The 18,062-nt window shown below is 37.5% G+C and overlaps 1 long non-coding RNA gene across 1 annotated transcript in view; it reads left to right on the forward strand.

The window, feature by feature from the left end:
* The first annotated feature begins 2,694 nt into the window (after nucleotides 1–2,694).
* LOC137202815 (uncharacterized) overlaps nucleotides 2,695–18,062 on the forward strand; it is a 32,326-nt gene continuing 16,958 nt past the window's right edge. The window contains exon 1 of the long non-coding RNA XR_010932795.1: nucleotides 2,695–3,434. This is a non-coding gene — a long non-coding RNA (uncharacterized lncRNA). The remainder of the gene's footprint in view (nucleotides 3,435–18,062) is intronic.

An 18,062-nucleotide genomic window follows, 5' to 3' on the forward strand; every position in this document is an offset into this window, starting at 1 on the left:
TGGATAACCATGAAGAAATGGACAAATTCTTAGAAAGGTACAACCTTCCAAAACTAAAACAGGAAGAAATAGAAAATATAAACAGACCAATCACAAGTAATGAAATTGAAACTGTAATTAAAAATCTTCCAACACACAAAAGTCCAGAACCAGGTGGCTTCATAGGAGAATTCTATCAAACATTTAGAGAAGAGCTAAGACCTATCCTTCTCAAACTCTTCCAAAAAATTGCAGAGGGAGGAACACTCTCAAACTCATTCTACGAGGCCACCATCACCCTGATACCAAGTCAGACAAAGATATCATAAATAAAGAAAACCACAGGCCAATATCACTGATGAACATAGATGCAAAAATCCTGAACAAAATATTAGCAAACGGAATCCAACAGAACATTAAAATGATCATACACTATGATCAAGTGGGATTTATCCCAGTGATGCGAAGTTTCTTCAATATACGTAAATCAATGTGATACACCATATTAACAAATTGAAGAATAAAAACCATATGATAATCTCAATAAATGTGGAAAAAGCTTTTGACAAAATTCAATAGCGATTTATGATAAAAAACTCTCCAGAAGGTGGGCCATACAAAGTTTGGCCATAATAAAGGCCATACAAGACAAACCCACAGCAAACATCATTCTCAATGGTGAAAAACTGAAAGCATTTCCACCAAGATCAGGAATAAGGCAAGGCTGCCCACTCTCACCACTATTATTTAACACAGTTTTGGAAGTCTTAGCCATGGCAATCAGAGAAGAAAAAGAAATAAAAAGAATATGAATTGGAAAAGAAGAAGTAAAATTGTCACTGTTCACAGATTACATGATACTATATGCAGAAAATCCTAAAGATGCCACCAGAAAACTACTAGAGCTAATCAGTGAATTTGGTAAAGTTGCAGGGTACAAAATTAATGCACAAATCAACTGTTAATATTTTTCTATGAAAACCTTCTTAGCTCAGGCTGTACCAAAACAGATGGCAGGCTGGATTTGGTCTGTGGCTGGAGTTTGCTGATCTCTGTTCTAGAGATCTATGGCTCTGCTCCATTCTCTAGTAGGCCTCATTCTCCAGCATGCAAGCATGGGCTTCTTCATGTGGGTTGACTCAGGAGTCCAAAGATAGCAAGAGAAAGCAAGCCCCAATGTGCAAGCACTTTGTAAGTCTCAGATATGTCACATTTTCTAATGTTCCATTGGCCAAAGTAAGTCATATGGCCAAGTCCAGATTCCAAAAGTGGAAAATTAGATTCTATCTCTTGATGGGAGAAGTGGCAAAGTCATATGACAAAGGGGTGTGCACACAGGGGTGGGAAGAGTTATGACCATTTTTGCAAACCATCCCTCATGCATTGCTAAGAGTTTTGAATTCATTTGCAGGCAGGGAGGCAGTAAAAGTTTTTTGAGCAAATGACTACCATATCTGGGACTGAGCTGCAGGGAAATTAACCAGGCAGACATTTAAGAGAGATGACAACCATGGTGATAGGGTTAGGGTTAGGGTTAGAGACTAGAGGAAAAAGACCAAGTGGCAGCAACTACAATTGAAGCAAGATGGCCCTGATTAGCAGAGCAACAGAAGAAATGGAAAGGAAGGGATGAATGGGAGAGTCTCTGGAGAGGCTTCCTGGTATAGTAGAAAGATTTTGAGTTTTTAAGTTGGTCAGACCTGGCTTTGAATCCTGACTGTGTCACTTGCTATGTGAACATAAGTAAATAACTTTATCTCTATTTGTTAAAACAAGCTCTTAAAGCTGTGAGGATTAGAGATAATGAGTACAATGTGTGCAATATTTTGAGAAACAAATACAAATGTGCCTGTCCTTTTTGCATTTTTTAGCACATGATGGCCTCTCTAGCCAACTCATACCATGCATTTCCTGTGTGCGTGCGTGTGTGTGTGTGTGTGTGTGTGTGTGTGTGTGTGTGTGTGTGTGTGTAGGGAGTTGTACTTACAGCAGGGATGGAAAGCAAAAACAAGTATTACTCCAGCATCTGGTATCCAAAATAAAATTTTGTATTAAGACTGCATTTATAGAACAGGCTTTGGTGGAGGGAGGTAAAAATTTCTTTATTTTCCACCTTAACAAATCAAGAGGCAAGCATGGCTGAATTGGTGTTTTATATAAGGGAGGCTCTATCCACTCAGGAAGAAAAGTGGGCAGTGGACTTGACCTCTGCAGTTCCAGAGGTTATGGGAAGAGGAAGATGGAGGGAGGCAGGAGGGCCAGGGGTAGGGATCCCTGGGTGGATCTCTTTCCCCTGGAGGAATGATTGATTCTGTGGAGTCTAAGAGTGTAGGTGGTGCTCAACCAAAGTAACTCCATCTTTGTAGCTTGTTGAGGTAGAAGGAAAGCCAGAGTTGACTTTTTCTGAGCTGTTTTTGATTTCTGTGTGCTGTGAACTGGAAACAGAATGTCCCAGATGACCATGGTGGAGCCACAGAAAACAGTTGAGCAGAGAGCCATTGTGGTCCTCCCATTGGTACAGTCTCTGTAGGGGTGTGGTGACCCACCACAGAGGCTCCAAGTGACGAGCTTAAACCAGCAGCCAATGGGAGAAACTGTAACCATTAGAAGGTCTCTAGCACCAGTGGGAGCAAAGCATCAAGGCAGATGACTGGGCCTGAGTTATAAATCACAGACTTCAAAAGCAGATGCAGCCAGAATTCCCAGAGATGAGACCAGTGTTGACTCATTGGCACCAGTTCAAAAGACAACCCAGTGAGCAGAACAGAGGGTACACTGTTCTGTCCAAGGATCTCATTTAGACACCTCACCAGGAGGAGATGTTGCCAAGATGCCATCTGGGAGAAGAGCAGAGGGAAACAGTTAGATATATGAGAGATCAAATATTTTTATCCCAAGAGGAAGAGGCTGCATGTATCTAAAGGACCCAGTTAAATTGTCCTATTGGCTGGACTGGACTAATATTTAGGGGATTTTTTTCTGCTACTTTTCAAATAGGGCTTATGAGGAAAAGTCAGAGCAGTATTAGAGAACAAAAAAGCTTCACTTCTTTGCAAAGCAGCATGCAGTGTGACCCCATTTTTTATAAGCACATCTTAGTAGGCAATAGGAATTCACAGGATGGTTGCTATTATTATATGACTTAATAACTGATTGGATTTGGGAAATTGAGAGAAAAGGATAAATCACAGAATATGGCAAGATTTTGCCCTAAATAATGGGGGGAAATGAAGGCACAAAAATATGGATATCAGCAAGATGAGTTCATTTAGGGTAAAGATCCGGTGCTGAAAAACAAGAGGGTTGGAGCATGGAAGAGTTGAGAATAATGACGACAAAAATATAAAGTACTGCATATTTATAATAAACAGCAGGGAGTCCTCAGGATCAGGGAAGAGATTATTTATAGGAACTGGATCCTGGTGGCTGAAAGAAGACTAATGAAAGTCTTGGTGGTGAGTCACAGATTTTATTCTTTCCTTACAATTGTTGGCTCCAAAAAGTGGTCAATACGTGAATTGATGTTGAAAAAAAATATGTGAGCAAATGCAACACATCTAATATACCATAGTTTGGGATTGAGGAAACAGTAAATGCTCAAATAAAATTTAGAAGGTTACTATTGTTACTTTTAGAAACAAACTAGTTTTCTCAGCCTTTTTTGATTCTTCTGTTTCAGTGAAGACCAGTTGAGGGAGGAGCCAGGAGAACTGGACCAGACAATGCAGTCTCTTCTCACTCTTTCTGCTTTGTTTCACTTCTCCTCCATATAATCTCCCAGCACTACTATTTCTTAGCCCTCCTGGTGAAAGAGAAACTGTCTTCTGAAAGTTCTTTCCCTTCACTGTGAGAGGTTCAAAAAGTCTAAAATTTGTAAGGATCTAGATTATTAGAACTCAGTTCCTCTGTTGGCATTTACTTTTATGTTTTAGTTTGATGGGTATCTGCTCAAATGGGTCTTTATAAGAATATTAAAGTATAAAAGAGAGAACTGCTAATAGAAGTTGGGAGGAAATGAATGAATGTTACCTATTATGTGTAGACTGATTGGTTTACCTAGAGATATAAGGGTGTATAGGGGACACTCAGGACAGATCCTTATTATCGAGCTTCCTGGAAGCAGTGTTCCACTCTTTTGTCCCATAAAACTTATGACTAAAAAGTTCATTCTCTACTCTAGGGCTTTGGGGTGTTGGGAAAGTGTGAATCATTCCTCCAACTGGTGCTAGACAGTGGGAGATGGGAAAAAGGGGAAACTGAGAGTTGGAGAGTGTCCCAGAGGAAAATGATATTGGAGGAACCTCAAGAGTAGCAGAAGACCTAGTGGTTGAAGGCAGGATTAAATCAGTGGAGGGGATTGAGCTGGAGGATGTGAGGTGGGGCTTGAAGGACTAATGCAATTTAGACCATGAATTGAAGGAGAAATTATGATGGACAAAATATAGGTTTTTTAAAATGTGAATATTTTCTTTTAAATCACGTGCCATACTTGTGCACAGTGAATAAAAATAATTAGAATTCTACCCCAAAAGACCTTTTACTAGGTGACTGTAAGTTTAATGTAATGTTTGTTAAGTTAATGTGATAAAAGCAAAATAATTCTGGAGGCAAGCATATCTCTTAATTGTAAAAGGCCTTTTCTTCCTTTCTTTAATTGGCCATGCTGAGGAGAGACACCTTAGAACATACTACTTAACAAGCTGCAGAGTGTTTCACAAGACAGAATTTGTGTCAGGTAAATGTCTGCTCTTCCAATGCAGTGAAGTATTTCATGTTACCACTGTTTTGGGTGAAATCTTACCCCTGAGTCTTAAATGGAAGGTAATGCTAGTACCCTTAGATCACTTGCCAGCATTTCCATTTGCAGTTGTCACTTTTTGCCATTGAGTTAATTTAATGTCTTTCCCTCCCTCCCTTCTTCTCTCCCTCTTTCCCTCCCTCCCCTCCCTCCCTCCCTTCCTTCCTTCCTCTTTCTTTCTCTCTTTCTTTCATCAACAACAAACCTACAGCATAACCAGGCAACTGAATATTATTCATACATAATTGCCACATCCTGTTAGATAATGAGCATACATATGAGAGGCTCATAAAATAGCAAATTTTTGTTGAACAACACACTTCCTACACACTCCTTACCCCTTTCAATCCGGCTTCTACCCCCATCATTCTTGAAATAGCTCCTGCTAAGTCCACCAATCATCCTTAGGGCCTGGCATTTAAAGGATACTGTTCAGCCTGCATTATACTTGATTCCTCAGTTGATTTCACAACAGCGAATCATTCTGTTCTTAAAACAATCTTTTTCCTTGTCTTCTGAAATAAAGCCATTCTCCTGAGGTTTTATTCCCTCTTGCCCTTTTCAGACTTCTTTTGCTGGCTCATTTTACTCTACCCAGTCTTTAAATATTGGAGTTCCTTAAAGCTTCTTTCCAGAATTCTTTCTCTTCTGATCCTGTATTTGATCTCTTTGCCACGGTTATCATCTATGTATCAATGACCCTCGAATTCATATTTCCAGTTTGAATGAGTCTCTCCAGAATCTCAGACCTGTGTATTTGGCTTACTTGATATCTTCACCAGGAAGCCTCACAAGGACTCCAAAGACAACATGCCCCAAACCCAACTTATGAAGATATCTGCAACCTCCTTCAGTCACCCTTACCATAGTGAGTGGTGCCATCGTTCATGGAAGTTCAGAAGCCAGGAATCTAGATATCATTCTCGAACAAATCTAATCCTGTCAACTCTCCTTCTTACTGTCATCACTCTGGTCAAAGTTATCATTATTGCTTGCTCGGACTGATGCTGTTGCCTCCTAAATGATCTCCCAGACATTCATTCCTCACTTTCTATAATCTGCCATTTTCATTGCCACCCAAGTAATCTCTTAAAAACATAAACTTTATCATATCAATATCCTGCTCAAAACCCTTGAATGACTTCACGTTGTTATTAGGATAAAACCCAAATCCTTTCCTCCCAACATTCTCTCACCACCTTCCTAAACTTCCTGTGATGTATATATTGACTTTGTTCATTTCTTTGAATGCATCATGTTCTCTTCTCACCTTTGTGTGTACCTGTCTCTATACCTGAAATACTTTCCCCTCTGCACTTTACTGAAGATTTCTACTCTTCCATGCGATTTCATTTCTATGGTCATTGTTTCACGGAAACTTCATGTTGTCTATATTCTTCTATGCTCTCACAAATCCCTGTTCTTTACCTTTGTAGAATTTTCCAGAGTTTGCAACACTCTATTTATGGACTTATTTGCTTATTATATGTCTTCCTCACCAGACTGCCATGGGGGCAGAGACCACTGCTTTTCTGCTGATCATTGTACACCTAAATGCCAATCATAGTGCCTGGCACATAATTGGTATGTTACTTGTTGAACCAATGGAGAGGCTATTTCTATGTTGGTTTCTGACTCATGCAAAAGAAAAATGAGTTAATTTTAGTATACCATAAGTCTCTATATACATATAAATTTATAAAACATGAGCTTGTTAAGGAATGAACCAAAATAACTTTACCCTGTGAAGAAAGAAGACATTAAACCTAGATAGCATTCAGCCTAGAATTTCCTTGGAGATAGAAATACACTTTTCTGGGGTCTTTGGGGAATTGAATGTTATTTATAACTATTATTGTTCCTTTGCTGTGGTTCAGAAGATCAGTGAATAATGGAGAAGGGCAGTGATTAGAGTGTGTGATGACAAGCTTGGGCAAAGTGGGCAGTATTCAGTTCCAAGCTCCACTGACCATCACAGAAAGGTATTGGTGAGCCCCACATGTGGCGCTGAGAGACGCCCATGCAGAGCCTTCAGAGCAGGCTTTGAGAAGTCATGTGCTAGTGTGTACAGTCAGTGGGATGCTGAGTTTTTGCCACAAGGGGAAAAGAGCAGGTGATCGTTTACAAAGCACTTCACAATTATTTCTTCATCCAACCTGAAATGAAACATATAGAGTGTCTATGCTCCAGTCTGTGGATCGTATCACTGGAAAAGTCAAAGACTACGGGTCAGAGTCTGCAGGAGTTTCCTTTCAGGTTTTTTGTTTTTTGCATTTTTGCCTTCAGGAAGAAACTAAGAGTAAACAAAAATCACGGTTATTCTATTGGCACCAGAATAACATGTATGTATTTTTAGATTGCTGCATTTTAGTTACAGCTATAAAGGATGGAGGCAGGAGTGAAAATGATATATAAGAATTATCCTTTTTGCATTTCCTGATTATTTGAATAGCTGTCACCAATGTGAATTTAATATTCAGAATTCTAATTCTTCTAACAGAAACTCAATAAAGAGAGAATGAGCTCTATTTCAGATAGTTTTTGTGTCACTGGCCTTGAAATTTTGTCTGTTTTCTTTTTCAAGGTAAGGGATCTGTTTTTGACCTGTTTATTTTGTTTTAGTCATGACATGAGGAAATGAGGTATAAAAGTTAATTATTTTAGTCCTAATAAAATGATAACAAACTGTAACTACATGATATACTCCTCAAATGGTCAATTTATTTAAACAGTATGTAAACCATATTGTTCTTTTTTGGTGATTTGTAAACATGTGGCCAAAATATTCTTCATGGAAATGGATTACTCTAAAATCACACTATCCTACAGAAAATCTGGAAATGAATAAAATACAAAATCTTATTCTATTCTATCCCAGGTGTCTTGTCTACATTACTGTAATTTCAAAAGATTTAAAACAGTTGTTGAGATCCATAAGAAATTATGCTAAGTTATTATGGCCTTACCATTTTTACCCCTCAGGGATGATTTTCTTCACGAGTTTCAGATCTGGTGTAAAATTCATAAAGTTTTGCAAGAACCTCTTATGAAATAGTTGTCATCTTTTGGGTACATGGGTTTTCAAATTAGCAAACAAATAAAAATCACTTCCCTTGCGTATTTCTGTACTGGGTTGAATAGTGTCCTTCCGAAATTCATGTCTACTGGAATCTCAGAATGTGACTTTATTTGGTAAAAGGGTCTTTGCAGCTGTAATTAGTTAGGTTAAGATAAGCTCATACTGGATGTTTTGGACTGTATGTTTGTATGCCCCCCAAAATTCATGTGTTGAAAATCTAATCCCTAATGTGATGATATTCAGAGGTGAGGCCTTTGAGAGGCAATTACGCCGTGAGGGTGGAGTCCTCATGAATAGGATTAGTGCCTTTATAAGAAGAATCCAAAGAGCTAGCTTGCCCTTTTTCCACCTTCTTTGCCCTCTTTCAAGAAGTTGGCCTTCTGAAACCTGGAAGAGGGCTCTTACCAGGACCTAAGCATGTTGGCATCCTGATTTCAGATGTCTAGGCTCCAGAACTGTGAGAAATACATTTCTGTTGTTTTTAAGCCACCCAGTTTATGGTATTTTGTCATGTAGTCTGAGCTGACTGAGAAATTGGATTAAGATGGGTCTTAAATCCAATGACTGGTGCTTTTAGAAGAGAAAGGAAAGAAGATTCAGACATAGAGACACAGACACAAAAGGAAGAAGGCCATGTGAAGATGGAGATAGGAGTGCTTTAGCTACAAGCCAAGAGACACACATCATTGCTAGGAACACCCAGAAACTTGAGACGCAAGGAAGGATTCTTCCCTGGAAACTTCAGAGGGTCATTGGCCTTGGTGTTGCTTTGATTTCGGACTTCTGGCCTCCAGAACTGTTTGAGAATAACTGTCTGCTGTTTTAAGCCACCTAGTTTGTAGTCGCTTATTATGGCAGTCCTAGGAAACAAACACAATCTCCTGAGCTATTTCCCTACCTTTTCCACTTCACAGTTGAATTTATTGAATGAATCACCTACAATGGCTGTTTCTTTTTCATTGTGTGACATTCACTCCTCATCCACTGCAGTCTGGGGTCTACCCTCATCATTTCACAGAAATTGCTTTCACCAGGTTTACCAATAGCCCCTGGTGGCTGTATTCAGTGGATAATTCTCAGCTTTTGCATTATTTCATTTTTCATTATTTCCTTTTACCACTTCCTCCCTGAGTTCCTTGACTGCAGCCACAAAATTTTCTTGTTATCTTTTTGACCACTTTGCTTCAGTGATTGTTTGAGTTCCTCTTCTTGTTGTTGTCCCTTAAATGTTGGTATTTGTCAGGATTCTGCCATGGATCCTCTTCTCCATCTAAGTACCCTGGGTGGTTTCATTCACATGTGTCTATCTGCTCATGTTTACCAAGTCTGTCTTCAGACTAGATCTCCATCCTGAGCTTCAGACTTGTTATCAGCTCCACAATTTAACCGGGACTTCCCAAATTAAATGCATCACAGATCTCTCAAAATCAGTATGTTCGGAACAGAAATCACCATTTTCTCTCTCCCAAATCTGCTCTTCATTTCTCCCCAGATCATGGCACCACCTTTCTCCCAGTTATCAAAGTCGAAAACCTGGGAGACATCCTTCATTCCCTCTTCCTCTTACAACCTGTATCCTGTCTCTCTTTTGATCCTCACGGACAAAGCTCTGGGCCCATCTGCTGGCATTTCTCCCCTGACTTTCTGCCGGAGTGCACTAGCTGGTCTCCTCCCTCATATGCCCTTGAGAGAACTTTGAAACATAAATTTGTTTGTATGACTCTCTTGCTTAAAAGCTTGCAATGTTTTCCCAAACCTTGCAGGGTAAAGTCCAGAATGGATGACAAGGCACAGCATGACATGTTCCTCTATGCTCAGGCCAAACAGAAAACACCCCTTTCAGCTCTTCACATATGCCATGCACTTTCTGGTCTTGGATGAGATGTCACCCATGGGAAGCCTCCTTCACCCCCCATGATACTCATCCCACTGGCTGGTAATTCTCTGCTTTTCCCAATGGTCCTCTGAAACACAAGGAGCTCATCTATTTTATTTACCATGGACCTTCAGTGCCAAATACAGTGTCTGGAGTAGAGAGGAGCAACAAATATTGCCTAAATGAATGACCTGATCCCCATAAAAGAAAACCAAGGCTCATGATAATTAATCCATCTGGCCAAGCAAATGCAAGCCAGGGGCCAATTCTTCTAGTTTCTCTTATATTCCCTTTAAAAAAAGGAAACAACTTGCATTATGTAAAATTAAATCATAATTGTTAGAAAACAACACTTGTAAATTACAGCACACAAATTACAAACAAATTATAAAAACCAAGAAAGGCTTAGCTGTAAATGCTATCCCTTGCTGCCAGTTTTAAATAAGATTTTCTTCTAACCATGGCAAAGGCCTTTTCATGGGCTAATACAGTCACTTTTGTAGCTTTGAACTCTTCTCCTGCAGCTTGTACTCAGCTGCTGGTTAGTCCACAGGTGTCAAATGCCACATTCTGCTCTTTGCTCACTCCAAGCCCTAGTAGTGCCCTAGAGATGCCTTTTGCACATTTTTAGCTTAATCCAGCCATTTGTAAGCTCTGACTCTGCTCTGAACCCTCGCTCACCTTGCTTGCCTCTGAGCTGCCTTTGAAGGGGCAGGCTTGTCATGGGTCTGAATCTGCCCCAGCTGTTCCTAATTCTTTCATTCCTAAAGCACTCCTGCCTCAGATAATCAAAGTGGTACCTGCTTCTCAGAGAAGTAGCTGTACTGGGAGAAGTGGGGGCCTGCAATCCATGCTGCACAAGGGTCTACCCCTCTCCCTCTGGGCCTTGGGAAACAGCTGACATTGTCCTAGTCAGTGATGCAAATATGTTGTCTTTGTTTGCATTTTTTTGGTTTTGTTTTTTGCTCAAAAATAAAATTTTTGATATTCATTAAAGAAAAAGTTGGCAGTAGAGAATATTAGAAAAAACAATGCACAGTAGAGATAGTTTCACCACCCAATCACCGCTGCCATAAAGATTTTTATTTTTAAACATCTTTGTTGGAGTATGATTGCTTTACAATGTTGTGTTAGTTTCTGCTGTATAACAAAGTGAATCAGCTATACGTAAATATATATATATATCTCTCTCTATATATATATCTATATATATATATATCCCCATATCCCCTCCCTCTTGCATCTCCCTTCCCCCTTCCCTATCCAACCCTCCCTATCCCACCCCTCTACGTGGTCACAAAGCACCGAGCTGATCTCCCTGTGCTATGAGGCTGCTTCCCACTAGCTATCTATTTTACGTTTGGTAATGTATATATGTCAATGCTACTTACTTCGTCCCAGGTTAAACTTCCCCCTCCCTGTGTCCTCAAGTCCATTCTCTATGTCTGTGTCTTTATTCCTGTCCTGCCCCTAGGTTCTTCAGAACTATTTTTTTTTAGATTCCATATATATATGTTAGCATACGGTATGGGTTTTTCTCTTTCTGACTTACATCACTCTGTATGACACACTCTAGGTCGATCCACCACATTAAAAAAAACTCAATTTCTTTTATTTTTATGGCTGAGTAGTATCCCATTGTGTATATGTGCTACATCTTCTTTATCCATTCATCTGTCAGTGGACACTTAGGTTGCTTCCATATCCTGGCTATTGTAAATAGTGCAGCAATGAATTTTGTGGTAGATGACTCTTTTTGAATTATGGTCTTCTGAGGGTATATGCCCAATAGTGGGATTGCTGGGTCATATGGTAGTTCTATTTTTAGTTTTGTAAGGAACCTCCGTACTGTTCACCATAGTGGCTGTATCAATTTACATTCCCACCAACGGTGCAAGAAGGTTCCCAGTACTCCACACCATCTCAAGCATTTATTGTTTGTAGATTTTTTTTTGCGGTACTCGAGCGTCTCACTGTTGTGGCCTTTCCCATTGCGGAGCACAGTCTCCGGATACACAGGCTCAGAGGCCACGGCTCACAGGACAAGCCACTCCGCGGCATGTGGGATCCTCCTGGACCAGGGCATGAACCCATGTCCCCTGCATTGGCAGGTGGGCTCTCAACCATTACGCTACCAGGGAAGCCCATTTGTAGATTTTTTGTTGATGGCCATTCTGAACAGTGTGAGGTGATACCTCGTTGTAGTTTTGATTTGCCTTTCTCTAATGATTAGTGATTTTGAGGATCCTTTCATATGTTGTTGGCAATCTGTATATCTTCTTTGGAGAAATTTCCATTTAGGTCTTCTGCCCATTTTTGGATTGAACTTTTTGTTTTTTTGATATTGAGCTGCATGAGCTGCTTGTATAATTCAGAGATTAACCCTTGTCAGTTACTTCGTTTGCAAATATTTTCTCCAGTCCTGAGGGTTGTCTTTTTGTCTTGTTTCTGGTTTCCTTTTCTGTGCAAAAGCTTTTACGTTTCATTAGGTCCCATTTGTTATTTTTGTTTTTATTTCCATTACTCTAGGAGGTGGGTCAAAAAAGATCTTGCTGTGATTTATGTCAAAGAGTATTCTTCCTATGTTTTCCTCTAAGAGTTTTATAGTGTCTGGACTTACACTTAGGTCTTTAATCCATTTTGAGTTTATTTCTGTGTATGGTGTTAGGGAGTGTTCTAATTTCATTCTTTTACATGTAGTTGTCCAGTTTCCCCAGCAGCACTTATTGAAGATGCTGTCTTTTCTCCATTGTATATTCTTGCCTCCTTTTTCAAAGTAAGGTGACCATATGTGTGTGGGTTTATCTCTGGGCTTTCTATCGTGTTCCATTGATCTGTATTTCTGTTTTTGTGCCAGTACCATATTGTCTTGATTACTGTAGCTTTGTAGTACAGTCTGAAGACCTGGAGCCTGATTCCTCCAGCTGTGTTTTTTTCCTCAAGATCACTTTGGCTATTCAGGGTCTTTTGTGTTTCCATAAAAATTGTGAAATTTTTCCTTCTAGTTCTGTGCAAAATTCATTGGTAGTTTGATAGGGATTGCATTGCATCTGTCCCTATCAAACTACCAATGCCATTTTTCACAGAACTAGTAGATTGCTTTGGGTAGTATAGTCATTTTCACAATATTGATTCTTCCAATCCAAGAACATGGTACATCTCTCCATCTGTTTGTATCACCTTTAATTTCTTTCATCAGTGTCTTATAATTTTCTGCATACAGGTCTTTTGTCTCCTTAGGTAGGTTTATTCCTAGGTATTTTATTCTTTTTGTTGCAATGGTAAATGGGAGTGTTTCCTTAATTTCTCTTTCAGATTTTTCATCATTAGTGTATAGGAATGCAAGAGATTTCTGTGCTTTAATTTTGTATCCTGCTACTTTACCAAATTCATTGATGAGCTCTAGTAGTTTTCTGGTAACATCTTTAGGATTCTCTATGTATAGTATCATGTCATTTGCAATCAGTGACAGCTTTGCATCTTCTTTTCTTATTTGGATTCCTTTTATTTCTTTTTCTACTCTGATTGCTGTGGCTAAAACTTCCAAAACTATGTTGGATAATAGTGGTGAGAGTGAGCAAGCTTGTCTTGTTCCTGATCTCAGTGGAAATGGTTTCAGTTCTTCACCATTGAAAATGATGTTGGCTGTGTGTTTGTCATATATGGCCTTTATTATGTTGAGGTAAGTTCCCTCTTACTGGAGAGTTACTGGGGAGTCCAGGTACTTTCTGGAGAATTTTTATCATAAATGGGTGTTGAATTTTCAAAAGCTTTTTCTGTGTCTATTGAGTTTATCATATGGTTTTTATCGCTTAATTTGTTATTATGGTTTATCACATTGATTGATTTGCATATATTGAAGAATCCTTGCATTCCTGGAATAACCCCCACTTGTTCATGCTGTATGATCCTTTTAATGTGCTGTTGGATTCTGTTTGTTAGTATTTTGTTGAGGACTTTTGCATCTATGTTCATCAGTGATATCGGCCTGTAGTTTTCTCTTTTTGTGACATCTTTGTCTGGTTTTGGTATCAGGGTGATGGTGGCCTCGTAGAATGAGTTTGGGAGTGTTCCTCCTTCTGCTATATTTTGTAAGAGCTTGAGAAGTGTAGGTGTTAGCTGTGCTCTAAATGTTTGATAAAATTTGTGTTTAAAGCCATCTGGTCCTGGGCTTTTTTTGTTGGCAGATTTTTAAACACAATTTCAAATTCAGTGCTGGTGATTGGTCTGTTTATATTTTCTATTTCTTCCTGGTTCAGTCTCAGAAGTTTGTGCTTTTCTAAGAATTTGTCCATTTCTTCCAGGTTGTCTTTTTTCTTTTTTTCTTGTCATATATGGACTCATAGGTGGACTCTCAACCACTGCACCACCAGGGAAGCCCCCAGGTTGTCCATTTTATTGGCATATAGTTGCTGTTGTAATCTCTCATGATCCTTTGTATTTCTGCAGTGTCAGTTGTTACTTCTCCTTTTTCATTTCTAATTCTGTTGATTTGAGTCTTCTCTCTTTTTTTCTTGATGAGTCTGGCTAATGGTTTATCAATTTTGTTTATCTTCTCAGAGAACCACCTTTTAGCTTTATTGATCTTTGCTCTTGTTTCCTTCATTTGTTTTTCATTTATTTCTTATCTGACCTTTATGATTTCTTTCCTTCTGCTAACTTTGGGGTTTTTTTGTTCTTCTTTCTCTAATTGCTTTAGGTGTAAAGTTACATTGTTTATTTGAGATGTTTCTTGACGTAGGATTGTATTGCTATAAACTTCCCTCTTAGAACTGCTTTTCCTGCATCTCATAGGTTTTAGGTCATCGTGTTTTCATTGTCATTTGTTTCTAGATATTTTTGATTTCCTGTTTGATTTCTTCAGTGATCTCTTGGTTATTTAGTAGTGTATTGTTTAGCCTCCATGTGTTTGTATTTTTTACAGATTTTTTTTTCCCTGAAATTGATATCTAGTTTCATAGCATTGTGGTCAGAAAAGATACTTGATTGACTTCAATTTTCTTAAGTTTACTGAGGCTTGATTTGTGACCCAAGATATGATCTGTCCTGGAGAATGTTTCATGAGCACTTGAGAAGAAAGTGTATTCTGTTGTTTTCGGATGCAATATCCTATTAATATGAATTACATCTATCTGGTCTATTGTGTAATTTAAAGCTTCTGTGTTCTTATTAATTTCATGTCTGGATGATCTGTCCATTGGTGTAATGGTATTACATTACTGATATTATTCATGTAGTCTCTTTTTTCCATTGTATTTTAAATGGTTATTTCAGTTCTGCAAAAAGACTATACGGTTTGATGTATTTATTTTGAATTGACCCCACTTCACAAAATTAATTTAGAAGTTTTTCCCATAAAATTCTTTTTCAGATATATAATCATATCACCTCAAAATAATAATAATTTTGTCTCTTCCTTCCAGTATTTTTCTTTTTCTTTTCTTAGCATCTAATAGCATTTTTTAGATCTTTCATATAAAAAAATGTCAACAGTACTTATCACTACTTTATTTCTAATTTTAGTAAAATGACTAAATTTTGCTACTAGTATTTTATTAACTACTGGTTTGAATTAAATATTGCTTATCATTTAAAAAGAATATTAATCTATTCTGATTTTTTAAAAAGAAATTTTGAATTAAGGATAGTTTGGGATTTTATCAGGTAAATTTTATAAATCTTTTGGGATGACCTTATAAAAAAAATTCAACTTACTGATGTAATATATTATTTACCCTGATTTTCACCCACTCATGAATTACTAAAATAAATATTTCTTGGTCATGACAGATTACACTTTTAATCTTATACTGATTATTTTGTTTGTTTTCACATCTCTATTAATAAGGGCTTGGTTTATAGTTTTATTTGATATTTATTTTTTGTTAGAGAGTTGATTTTGAAAAAAAAACATTTGCTTGGTAAAATTAGGGGAAAGCATTTCATCTTTTTATATTTCCAGAAAATAGGTATGTATCTGAGAACTTTTCTCTGACAATTTGAAATAATTTTACCCTTAAGATGACCTAGACCCAAAGCCATTTGTGGCAAATATTTCTTTGATGTTTATTCAATTTCTATCTCAGTTATTTGTCTATGCATCCTATATGGTTTTTGTTTTTCTTTGTGATTTCTTTTTTCTCAAAAATCACAGTTTAAGTTTTAAAATTCATTAAATAAATTATTTATAAAACATTTTCATATGTTTAATGTTTTAATTGCTGCTTTTTATATTTAAATTTTATTTATTTACTTTTTAAATTTACTCATTAGATTTTCTAATAGACTATTTGAAAAAACTCATTTACTTATTTGTTTACTTATTCCACATTTACTTATTTCAATATAGTCATTTCTATTTTATACACTGTCACTTATTTTTATCTGCTCTCCTTAGGATTGTTAATATCAGCAGCTTGAGTTAAATGCTTAGTCCATTTATTTTTTCCTTATCTCTTTTGAGATAAAAGATTATATTTGTATTTTAATTGTTGTCTAAGTCATGTGCTATTTCTAAGTCATGTGCTATTTCATTTTTTATTTCTTACTTGAATCAATAATTAATTAAATCTTTTCCATAGTTTTGATTGTTATTGTTGGCTTGAATTTTTATTTATAATTTCTACTTTTTCTTGTGTTGTGGTCAGAAAATGTAGCCTGCAAATTTTCCTCCTTTTTGGAATTATAATTGTTCATAAATATAAGTTCAGTTATAAATGTTGAAGATGATGTATTTCTTTTTTTAATTGATAATGTTTGATACATATTTTATATAAATTTTAGATTAAGTTTTAAACATTTCCTCTATCTTTAAGTCATCTATCTCGTCTCTTATTCTACCATAAATTGACTAACAAGATCGAGCTGGACTTTCTACAATTTTGTTTTGTTAGTTTCTTATTGCCTTTCAAACTTGTTTGACCTGTTATTGGTGCTTTACAGTTCTCCATTGTTATGCATTTCTTGTACATTTTTACCTCTCTGAAATGATCTTTTTTATCTCATTTAATGTTTTTCCCCTGTAACTACTTCCTTGTGTAGTATTTCTCTAGTAACTCTTCCTTTTTTATGTATATATTTACATATCCTCTAATATGTTTGCTAATCCTTTAAATTTCTACCTTTCTGTTTTTATGTTGCTTTCACCTTGTGTTTATCCCTTAATATGCAGAGTATATTTCATTTACTTTTCTCTTCAAACATTTGCAAAGCAGATAGAATTAGTTTTAAACTATTTTAATGTACTTGTGATTCGTAAAACTATGAAATTTATCATGAAAATAGAAAAAGTTTAACATTCGGCTCAGAAAAATTTTAACATTTAAATCATGATCATTTACAAGTTAGATAAAACTACCTGGCTAGCTAGTTGAGTGCTCAACACTGGACAATTTTCTATCCCCAGTTCACCATTCTCAAATTCCACAGCACCAGCCCCTTCTGAGGGCCCTCCTATCCCTCTGGCCCTTTCTTCGCAGTTTCCTCTGCCAGCAACTTCCACTCTCCAGAACCTTGAAGCAAGTGGAGTTCCTAAGGGCTCAGTCTGAGGTCCTTTCTTTGTGAGAAGTGACAGATGAGCTGAGATTTGAAGCATAAGTAAGAGTCAGTCTCATGAAGGATGTGGCACTGATTTCATCCAGTTCTGTGATATCAAATATCACCCATATGTAGTCATTTCTAAATCATGTCAGGAAGTCCAAGAGGATGTCTTCACACCTCACTTCCCATTGCTCCACAAAGGCAATCTGTTGATTCCTCTGGCATTTATACAGCAGAGTCCAGAGCCTGCCTCCATGGAGTCAGCTCTGATCCATGTCAGCTCATTGTTTGCCTGAGCTACCATAATGGCATGCAACCTCACTGATGTATCTGTCTGACTTCTCACTCCATCCTCTACCCAATAAGGAGTGATTTTCCAATTTAGACATCAAATTGTGTCCATCTCTGGCTTGAAATTTTTCATTGCCCTCTCATGGCACTCAATATAAAATCCAAATATTTTAACATAAACCCCAAACCTTTTATGATCTGGCCTCAGCCTACCTCAACCTACTCACCTCGTACCAAGTACCATTTTGCTTTCACAGGTCACCTTTTAGTTTCTTCAATGACCTGAGTTCTTCCACAGGATTCTTCCACACTGTGCCCTCTGCCTGGAATGTTCTTCCTATATACTTCATGAGGCTGATTCTTTCTTCCCATTCAGATCTCAGGTCACCTGTCACTTCCTCAGAGAGGCCTTTCCTGACCACATAATGTATTATATGCCTCACTCTCAACATCTTTATTCTCTCTCATGGTGACTTGTAAATGTATATTTACTCACGTGT

Source organism: Pseudorca crassidens, chromosome 11 (assembly GCF_039906515.1).
Source record: "Pseudorca crassidens isolate mPseCra1 chromosome 11, mPseCra1.hap1, whole genome shotgun sequence".
Classification (NCBI taxonomy): Eukaryota; Metazoa; Chordata; class Mammalia; order Artiodactyla; family Delphinidae; genus Pseudorca; species Pseudorca crassidens.